We start from the raw sequence: 9375 nt of genomic DNA on the forward strand, positions 1-9375 counted from the left end.
TGTAATTTATATTGCTTTTGTCAAAGCAAAAAGTTTCTTGATATTCTTCAGTTAATAAAATTACATGTAAATGTTAAAATTGTCTTCGTCATTTAGGTATCAACCTCAAATTGTCGTCATCCATAGCCTTCAGCTTCAATTAAAATTGATTAGCATGGACAGTGAAATTTTGTAGTAACAGCGACGCAGCCACGGTTATTATGATTCAAGAACAGAGACAGATTATTATTCAGCTACTATATCTGTGATGTTTTGTAACGTTGTGGAATGAATCTCCTAATTTATATAGCGTACGCACTGGTATACTGGTTACAGGTTTATGACTGACATGAGCGGTATGCATCAATAATTACACTGTAACGTTTAAATTCGTTAACAGAAGAAGAACGCCGCACGAAAAGCATAACTTTCCTTGCTTCCCGAGTGCGAAGTTTATGCCCGATTCCTAGAGCTTGGAGAACGAAGGAAGGAAGATTAGGATTTAATATTCCATATAATGCAAGATGATTATAGACGGAGTGGAAGCTCAAATTGGGAAACGGAGGATTAGGAAGCCACCTGCTCGCAGGAAGCGTAGATCTGGCTGGTTGGCTGGAGATCTGAACCGGAGTCGTCCCGAATATAAGTCTAGTGGTTTACCACTGCACTAGACTCTGGGTGCGAGCTAAGATATGACCGAGACGGTTACCTAGTGTAATGTATTGAGGAAGAAAATTGGCCGGCCGCGGTGACCGAGCGGTTCTAGGCGCTTCAGTCTGGAACCGCGCGACTACTACGGTCGCAGGTTCGAATCCTGCCTCGGGCATGGATGTGTGTGATGTCCTTCGGTTAGTTAGGTTTAAGTAGTTCTAAGTTCTAGGGGATTGATGACCTGAGATGTTAAGTCCCATAGTGCTCAGAGCCATTTGAACCATTTGAAGAAAATTGAAGATCTGTTTGGCTTTAGGATAGGTAAAGGCAAGAGAGCGACAGGCCTGATGCCCTGCTTGATACTGGGAGCATGGCGTAAGAAAAATTAAGACGCCTTTAATTTGTCGATCTAGGAAAGGTGTTCAACAACCTAAAATGGTGCTTGAAGTTCAACATTATCATAAATAGGTGTGAGCTACAGGGAAAGGTGGGTAGTACGTAAAATACCTATAAAAACGAAGAAAGGGCAACAAGAATGGAGGAACAAGATCTAACAATAACTGTTCAATCTGTAGGTGGAAGAAACAATGACGGAGATAAAAGGTTCGGCAGTAGAATTGAAACTCAGGATTAAAAAACATCAGCGATAAGATACGCCGATGGGACTGCGATTCGCAACAACAGGACGAAGAATTATAGGGTGAAGAAATGAGTCCAATGAGCACAGAATATGGATTGGAATTGTCCTAAGAAAGAGGAAAATACTTGTAAGGTGTCAGGCAAATCCAACACCTTCCATGAAAACCCTGACATGATAAGCAAATCCAGTAGTATGCCACATAGCTCCGAATAAATCGCGACATTAAATTAACCAAAGTAATACGAGTAACGAGTGAGCAAATGGAATACCACAGACTAACACAAGAATGCCTAAATGCATGTCATACCTTCCCACCGTGAGACAGATGCAGTTCCGAGGGGAGAAACGAGAACAGAAGCCGAGAGCAGAACCGTGTTAAGCGAGAAGGCCCTACGATAAGGGACGGACACCCATGTCGCCAGCTAACCGCTACGACTACACCACCCGCAAGTTTTAGCGTGAGACTTTCTCGCGTCTCTGTTACGTTAGGACCACCCCCCAGCCTATGTTAAAAGCTAGAGCCGTCCAGAAGAACAGTATAGATCTTACGATAACGCTAAAAGGACCACACCAGCTGCAAGTTTTAGCGTGAGACTTTTTCGCGTCTCTGTTATGTTGCAAACTTTAAAAAACATTGCCCCACCACGAAAAGTATAACGTTTCTCATTGGATAGACAGAATTTTTGTAGGCGGAGCTTAAGGTTAACATTGAGAACCTGATTGGTCAGATGAAAACACAGCCAGATAGTTTTTTTTAAACCAACTTCGGTAAATTGTAATAATGAGAGGTTAGGAGAGAGTTGCTTTGGAGACGGCGAGGTGAGCGGAGCTGTGCTGCCCGCCGCCCCCTGACGAACACCGACAAGGTAATGAAAGCACACGATGCCGCATAACAGCGCATAAAGCTTCACTCAGAACTGCAGAAGTCTCATCTGTTACACCCCCTTTTTGCGTAATACTAGTGTCGATCGTCAATTAAAGCTCATGGTGTTCACATTAGCCATTTGAAGTAAAAATCTGAAACGCGATGATTCTTCTGTTATATAGTTATTGAGAAGCCACATCAGCCACTGTAATTTACGACAAGTTAGATAAGTAATTAAAGATAATTGAGGGCCACTGTAGACCATTTTGATAGTTTTCTCTTTTGTGGAACCTAATTTAAACCTAGATTATAGATGTGATATGGCATAGGTCACCCTTCGATCCATTGTAGAACTTGTAAACCCATTCAGGGAATATAACGTTCACATTTTTGTTGAACGCGGTTGGTTTTTACCATCCTGTATTAAAACATTTCCTTTTATCAATAGTGCAATTTATAAACGATGTTTTGCGAGTAGAATAAAATTTCCAGTGGTAAACTTAATTGCTTTTTCAACGTTATTTTACCAGCTAACTAAAAATAGGAAAGCCTTGAACCCCTTCCACTAAATTTAGTTAGTATTAAGATTCCTTTACAGGGAGTGCAGTGGAGCTGACGCTGAAATCATTAAGTATTTGGTTATATCATCGCTAGTCTCACTGGACTCTTCTGAATTCTACATATCATGTGTGGTCTGACGTCTCCTTACCAGCAACAGGTCCCAGGTTCAAACTAGTCAATTCCCTAAAAAACACGCTCAGAGCGTCGTTGCGCGAAAGTGGTAGGGTGACACGATATAGAACAAACAGACACCACGCAGCATGTTTAGATACTGACGAGTAGGAGGAATGAGATTAGTGAGCAACTTACCATCAAAACAGTGGACCACGAGGTAGATTAAGCTAAGGAATTAAGCTCTCTTGCAAGTAAAATAAGAATGACGGACGAAGCAAGGATGATACAAAAATCAGACGAGAATAGGCAAAGAGGGTATTCCTGCCCAAAGGAAGTGTAGTATCAAACACTGGCTTTAATTTGGGGTAAAAATTTCCACGAATGTACGTTCGGAGCACAGCTTTGTAGGGAAGTGAGTCGAGGACTGTGGGGGAAGCGGAAAAAAGGGCGCCAGAGCGTTTAAAATGTAGTGCTCTACAAGGATGTTGAAAATTAGGTGGCCTGATAAGAAATAGCGAATAAAACGTTCTTGGGTTGCCAGCCACGTCAAGTGATTAGAAGTACACGAGCTTTCAGCCACGAACTTCTTGGCCATCGTCGTGTGGTATGACTACCAATTGGCTGCTCGTAGACCCCTTATATACAAAGGGCGTTCAAAAAGTTTTGCACAGTCGTCTCTAATTTTTTTTTTTTTTTCAGCGGGAGAATGAAATTTTTTGCGAACGTACTTGGAACATTTAGCTATAAGTTGGTATATAAAAGTATTTTCTTTTATTTACAGGTGAGCCATAATGGACAGTGAAATAGATACCAGGTTGCGACAACGGTTGGTAGTGTAACCAGAGCCTCCCGTCGGGTAGACCGTTCGCCAGGTACAAGTCTTTCGATTTGACGCCACCTCGGCAACTTGCTCGTCGGCAGTGATGAAATGATGATGATTACGACAACACAACACCCAGTCTCTGAGTGGAGAAAATCTCCGACTCAGCCGGGAGTCGATCCCGGGCCTTTAGGATTGACATTCTGTCGTGCTCCTTACTGTCCGGACTTGGCTCTGTCTGATTTCTACCTCTTTGGTTGTCTGAAAGCCAATCTGAGCGGTAAAAATTTGATACTCAGAAAGACCTTATTTCCTGTGTCAAGATATGGTATAAAAGTCAATCCCCAAAATTTTACCAAAGTGCATTTACAGTATCGAAAGAACGTTGGTCCAGCTGATGGAGGCTACATTGAGTAGGCTCAATGTACAGCTAAATGTTCCAAGTATGGTCACAAAAAATTTCATTCTCCTCCTGCAAAAAAGAAAAAAAAAAAAATGTCAGAGACTACTGTGCAAAACCTTTTGAACGGCCTTTGTACATCAGCTGCCGACTGTGACGTCACTGGTGATCGCGGCATCGCCATGTATGGGCATACGTTGACTCGGCGATCGTTGTGCCCGCTTCAACCACACGATTTCCGGGACCCAAGCCGTCCTGTGCTGCAGACCACCGCCTCTATTTAGGGTGTTATCGGTGATTTTTATTTGAACGGCTTCCTTAATTACGCAGTCCCAGACGCAGTTAGTGCGAGCCACGACGGATGTTTCGTCAAATTTATCCAGTGACCGTTTACTAAAGCTCACTCAGCTAAAGCAGATTTCTCAGGGTAGCGTAGACGAAAAAACCTCTCATGCTCCTTCCTACGTTATTTCACATAGCGTACTATTCGTTGGACGTAAAACTGGCCACACATGCAAGATATGTCGCATATCCCAAGAGTTCTGAGACCTGCTGTGTCTTTAACTAGTCTTTGTAACTGACGGGTTTTTATCGGAGGCCTGAAGATCGATATGATCTTGTGTGTTTTCGGCAGGGGGCTCATCTTGCCCGACATGGAGCCACAGAACGGCAAGAAAGTAAGTTTCTTTTCATGATCATCGTCGGTGGTCTTATTGTGATTCTTGCTTGAAATTACTTCATTTCTTCACGGAACTAACTTTCTTGCCGCGGCTGCAAACACGAGAACTTCTTGTTGAATGTTACCGCCGCGAGAGACTCCATTCTTACAAGACATGAGGATATTCTCCGCAGAATCGGGGAGGAAAAAACTATGTAGAAAACACTGACTATAAGAAAGGAAAGAATGATAGGAAATGTGTTAAGACAACAGGGAATAACTTCCATGGTACTAGAGGGAGATTTAGATGGAAAAACTGCAGGATAAGACGGAGATGGGAATACATCATCCAACAAGCAATTGCGAGAGCCGGATGCGAGTGCTACTCTGAGATGCTGATGTTGGCACAGGAGAGGAAATCTTGTTAGGCTACGTAAACCAATCAGATGACTGATGGCCCAGAAAGAAGTGGTGGTGCTGTTCGTGGTGGTGCTGATGATACTGATAAACGCTAAGTGCTCAACTAACATATTCATTCACCACGTCACTGACATCCAGATATTGGAAAGCTGTCTGACTACGTAAGTAAGCTTCAGCGACATAACTGTCCATAAATCTTTGTATATCCATCCTTGCAATAGTTGGTTGCAAGTACTTCAGCTGTTCAGTATGAACTGAAAACTACAACACGTGCAGCAGTCTCTTTTCCATTTAATTTATTATTTCGGTGTTCCGTTATACCATCTTCAGGCGCCTTGACCAACGTAAATTGGGGAGAATCGTATCTCGAGTGCAGTCGTAATAAAAAAAGAAACAAAAAGCACTCCATCTTCAGGCCATAAGTAGCCCATCGGAACCGTCCGACCGCCGTGTCATCCTCAGATGAGGATGCAGATAGGAGGGGCGTGTGGTCAGCACACCGCTCTCCCGGTCGTTATGATGGTTTTCTGTGACCGGTGCCGCTACTATTCGGTCAAGTAGCTCCTCAATTGGCATCACGAGGCTGAGTGCACCCCGAAAAATGGCAACAGCGCATGGCGGCCCGGGTGGTCACCATCCAAGTGCCGGCCACGCCCGACAGCGCTTAACTTCAGTGATCTGATGGGAACCGGTGTATCCACTGCGGCAAGACTGTAGCCACCAGTCGTAACAAAAGCCAGTATTAAATAACTGGTGTCCGCAGATATCTGGTTTACACGACAGTATCCCTTGTTATTGCAATGAGATTAGATTCCTCAGTTTACGTTGGTCAAGCAGCTGGAGAACGTATAATGAAACACCGAAACTGGTTCCGTAAATAAACGAAACATGCAAAAGATTCAGGTGCATATATTATAATTTGCATAGCATCAAACTGTATACAGTCTCTATTTCTTGGAGAAATTAACATAAAAGATTACTCTGCGTTATCTTCATTTCATTCGTCTCCATTACGTCACTGGCGTTTAGGAGTTGTACGTTACAGTGCGTTTAAGTAAACCAGTGCGGATGACGATCGAGACGATAAATTAAAGTGAATGTCCTGAAAGAGCACAGGAAACGCGCGATCTTCGAGCTTTAGGAGGCATGAGGTAGGAAAAGCTTTGATTTTGAATTTCGTATGTTTCCTATCTACGGAATGAATTCCACATCTTTGTCACTGTTATGAGCTACGTAGTTTCTCGGTGAAACACCCAAAGTCCAGGAGTACATTCTTGTAGACACACTTCAAGGTTCTTGTTTTAGAAAAGAATAAAATATTCCTCAATTTTGTCGCAGTTCCCCACCGTATCACGTCACTGTTCAACCAGTCTTTTTAAAACAGCTCCGATCCATTTGTTCATTAGCTGAATGGGTGGCACTATGCTTATAAAAGCAATTAGAGGTAAACTAATTTACTAATGGAAGCCCGTGCGCGTCGGACAAACGAAGCGATTCCTTAAGCGCGTTCTCCAGTATTATTGCTGCGTGTACGTCGTTAAGAGAGTGCAAGTTTTCACACGCTATTTTCGCACCATTTCCACAAATAGAATACACATGGCACGGTATCTTGCATTTCTACGTCATTATTGAGGGTACCGATTATTGGACGGTGATATCCGAGCTGCGATATGAATTCCCACAAGTTTTCCGCCGACTACTCTTTAGCCATTCTCGCTGTTGTTGCATTCATCTTTACTGAACCTGCGTAACATTAACAGTGAAGTTTTAACACTGTTGTGTGCAGTTTTGACTTTTTAAGAATCTTACTTGAGGCTGTCGTTGATTAAAACGTCTGCCTCTTAAAAGGGAAGTACCCAGATGGAAAGGCTAAATAAATGCTTTTAAAATACGGAGATGTGTCTTTTCTAAACTCCGCTTTAGAGTACATTCGACAACTAAAGAAAAATTCTACGCGCAAATAAATGCAGTGCTACCATCCGCACCTTGGTACCATGGACTCACGTGTAGACGACAATTTGCAGTTACCGCAGTGCTCCTAAAATTATGTCACTGCCGCTTTGCACAGCACCTACACAACATAAGCGTAGAACCATCTCCAGCCGGCCGCGGTGGCCGTGCGGTTCTAGGCGCTCCAGTCCGAAGCCGCGCTGCTGCTACGGTCGCAGGTTCGAATCCTGCCTCGGGCATGGTTGTGTGTGATGTCCTTAGGTTAGTTAGGCTTAAGTAGTTCTAAGTTCTAGGGGACTGATGACCACAGCAGTTGAGTCCCATAGTGCTCAGAGCCATTTTTTTTGGAACCATCTCCGCTTTGTGACCGTGACATAGTGGAAGACACGAATCACATCTTCTCTAGATCACCGTGTGGGACTTCACATCATAGTTGCTAAGGAATGTAGTGATTAATAAATACCAGTTACCAACATATATGCCGACATTATCAGCAGTGTGTAAAGAACTTTACTCCTTTGGTCTATATCATCAGCATTAGTGTTTGTTCTACTCACCTGATTTTGTTATCTATACCAACTGTATGTAATTATGTGGGTGGCTGTATGAGGTTCACTCAAAGGTCAATATACGAAAAAGGAACGAGAAGTATACTCGGTGTTTGAATAAAAACTACAAAAGCACAAGTAAATAAAGAAAAATAACTGCGTAATAGGCAATCATGAACAGTAGATTCACAAGAGTCATAAACAGGGTATCATTTGGGAGAAACCTAACAGCTATGTGAAACAATCAAAGTTAACACATGCAATATTTACAACATCATAGTTTCCATATAGAAATTGCCATGTTTTCGTACGCTCTTCACTTATTCCTTAACTACATGTGAACACGGAGTTTCAATGAAGTGATCAAAACACACCAGAATGGAACAGCACACACACTTGACAAAATTTGGACATCTTACATAATTTTCAGTGTATCTGCACTTGAATAATCAAATATCAAAGGTCAAACTGATAAAATTATCCACATCTCTGCCACCAAGTGTTGAGTTCTAATCACTTCAGTGAAATTCCAAATTCGTACTTTTGTGACGAGTAACGCGAGAACGTAAGACAATATAGAAACATCCATTTTGGGACGAATCACTCCAAGAGCCACAAGTGTTAACGTTGCTTCGTTAGTTTTCTAGCATCGATCGTACTCAAATGCAGAGTTGTACCAGATAAATAACGTTGATGGGTTGTGCAATAAATACTTCCTCAATACTTGTATTCAGTTGTAGCAATTCGAGCCGGAGTACTTCCCTTCTTATTGTTATTTCGTCTCGGCCATGGGAATAACTTGACTGCCTTGACTCGCTGATGTCGTCTGGCTGCCGTATGTATCGTCAGTGCTGCTCAAGTAAGGCACTACTTACGTTTTATTCAACCTATAGTTGGCCGCAACATACGCTGTACTTACTTGCATTCCGCCATTTTTATGTACCCTGTTTTACAGGATCATATTTTTAATCGCTCCCTTTAAAACACATTGACAGAAACCAATCGTCCTACTAATGAGAGCGGTGACGTCTAAATTGATCCCAGTTTAGATTTCCTGTGATTGGCCGCAAGGGCTTTCTATAGATATGGCTTACTCAGTGCGTCATCAATTTCAACAAAACTTCATTCTCTTACGACGTTATGTGACCTTATTACTCCGTAGTGCATCTATCGTGTCCTTAAAAATGTGCAGAATGCTAGTTTATTTTTTAAATGAACAAGTAACTTCCTTTTCCCTCTGTTAAGTTCCACTTACAAAATTATAGGAAAAATAGAAAAATATATTAAAATCCATTTTGTTCCTTTAATTTAACGCTTTGTTACACACAATCAGAATATAATGTCAACTTTTCAGTTTTAAATACCATAACGTCTATACAGGGAGTCCAACCTAACTCTGCCAGCTCATATATTACCTAAACGAAACAAAATGTGAAAAATGCAGTTGTCCAGAGATACACCTACGTCAGCGTCTCACAGTGTGGACAGGCATGCACTATCCGTAAAACGAGTTTCAACCCAAAGTTATATTGTTGCTTTTTTTTTTTAATGCTACATGTAAGCTTTCTATACGGAAATAGGAAATTGAGGTACAGTTAGTGATGAAAGACATGGTTTCACTATTCTAAGCCTCGTATCTTCTGAAACTGGTAGACTTTGAAGGATGGCAATGACGCCACTTTCTGCAGCGATACGCAGAACAGGGATTGCCTGTGGCAATTTTCAGGACAGTGCAGGCAGCCCGGATTACGGCACTAGAGCATTACGCC

At 42.2% G+C, this 9375-nt stretch overlaps 1 pseudogene; it reads right to left on the bottom strand.

Annotated features, from left to right (window-relative positions):
* Positions 1 to 5710: 5710 nt before the first annotated feature.
* Positions 5711 to 5827, bottom strand: LOC124621159 (annotated as a pseudogene).
* Between the last annotated feature and the right edge of the window lie 3548 nt (positions 5828 to 9375).

The sequence above is a fragment of the Schistocerca americana genome, chromosome 6 (assembly GCF_021461395.2).
Source record: "Schistocerca americana isolate TAMUIC-IGC-003095 chromosome 6, iqSchAmer2.1, whole genome shotgun sequence".
NCBI lineage: Eukaryota > Metazoa > Arthropoda > Insecta > Orthoptera > Acrididae > Schistocerca > Schistocerca americana.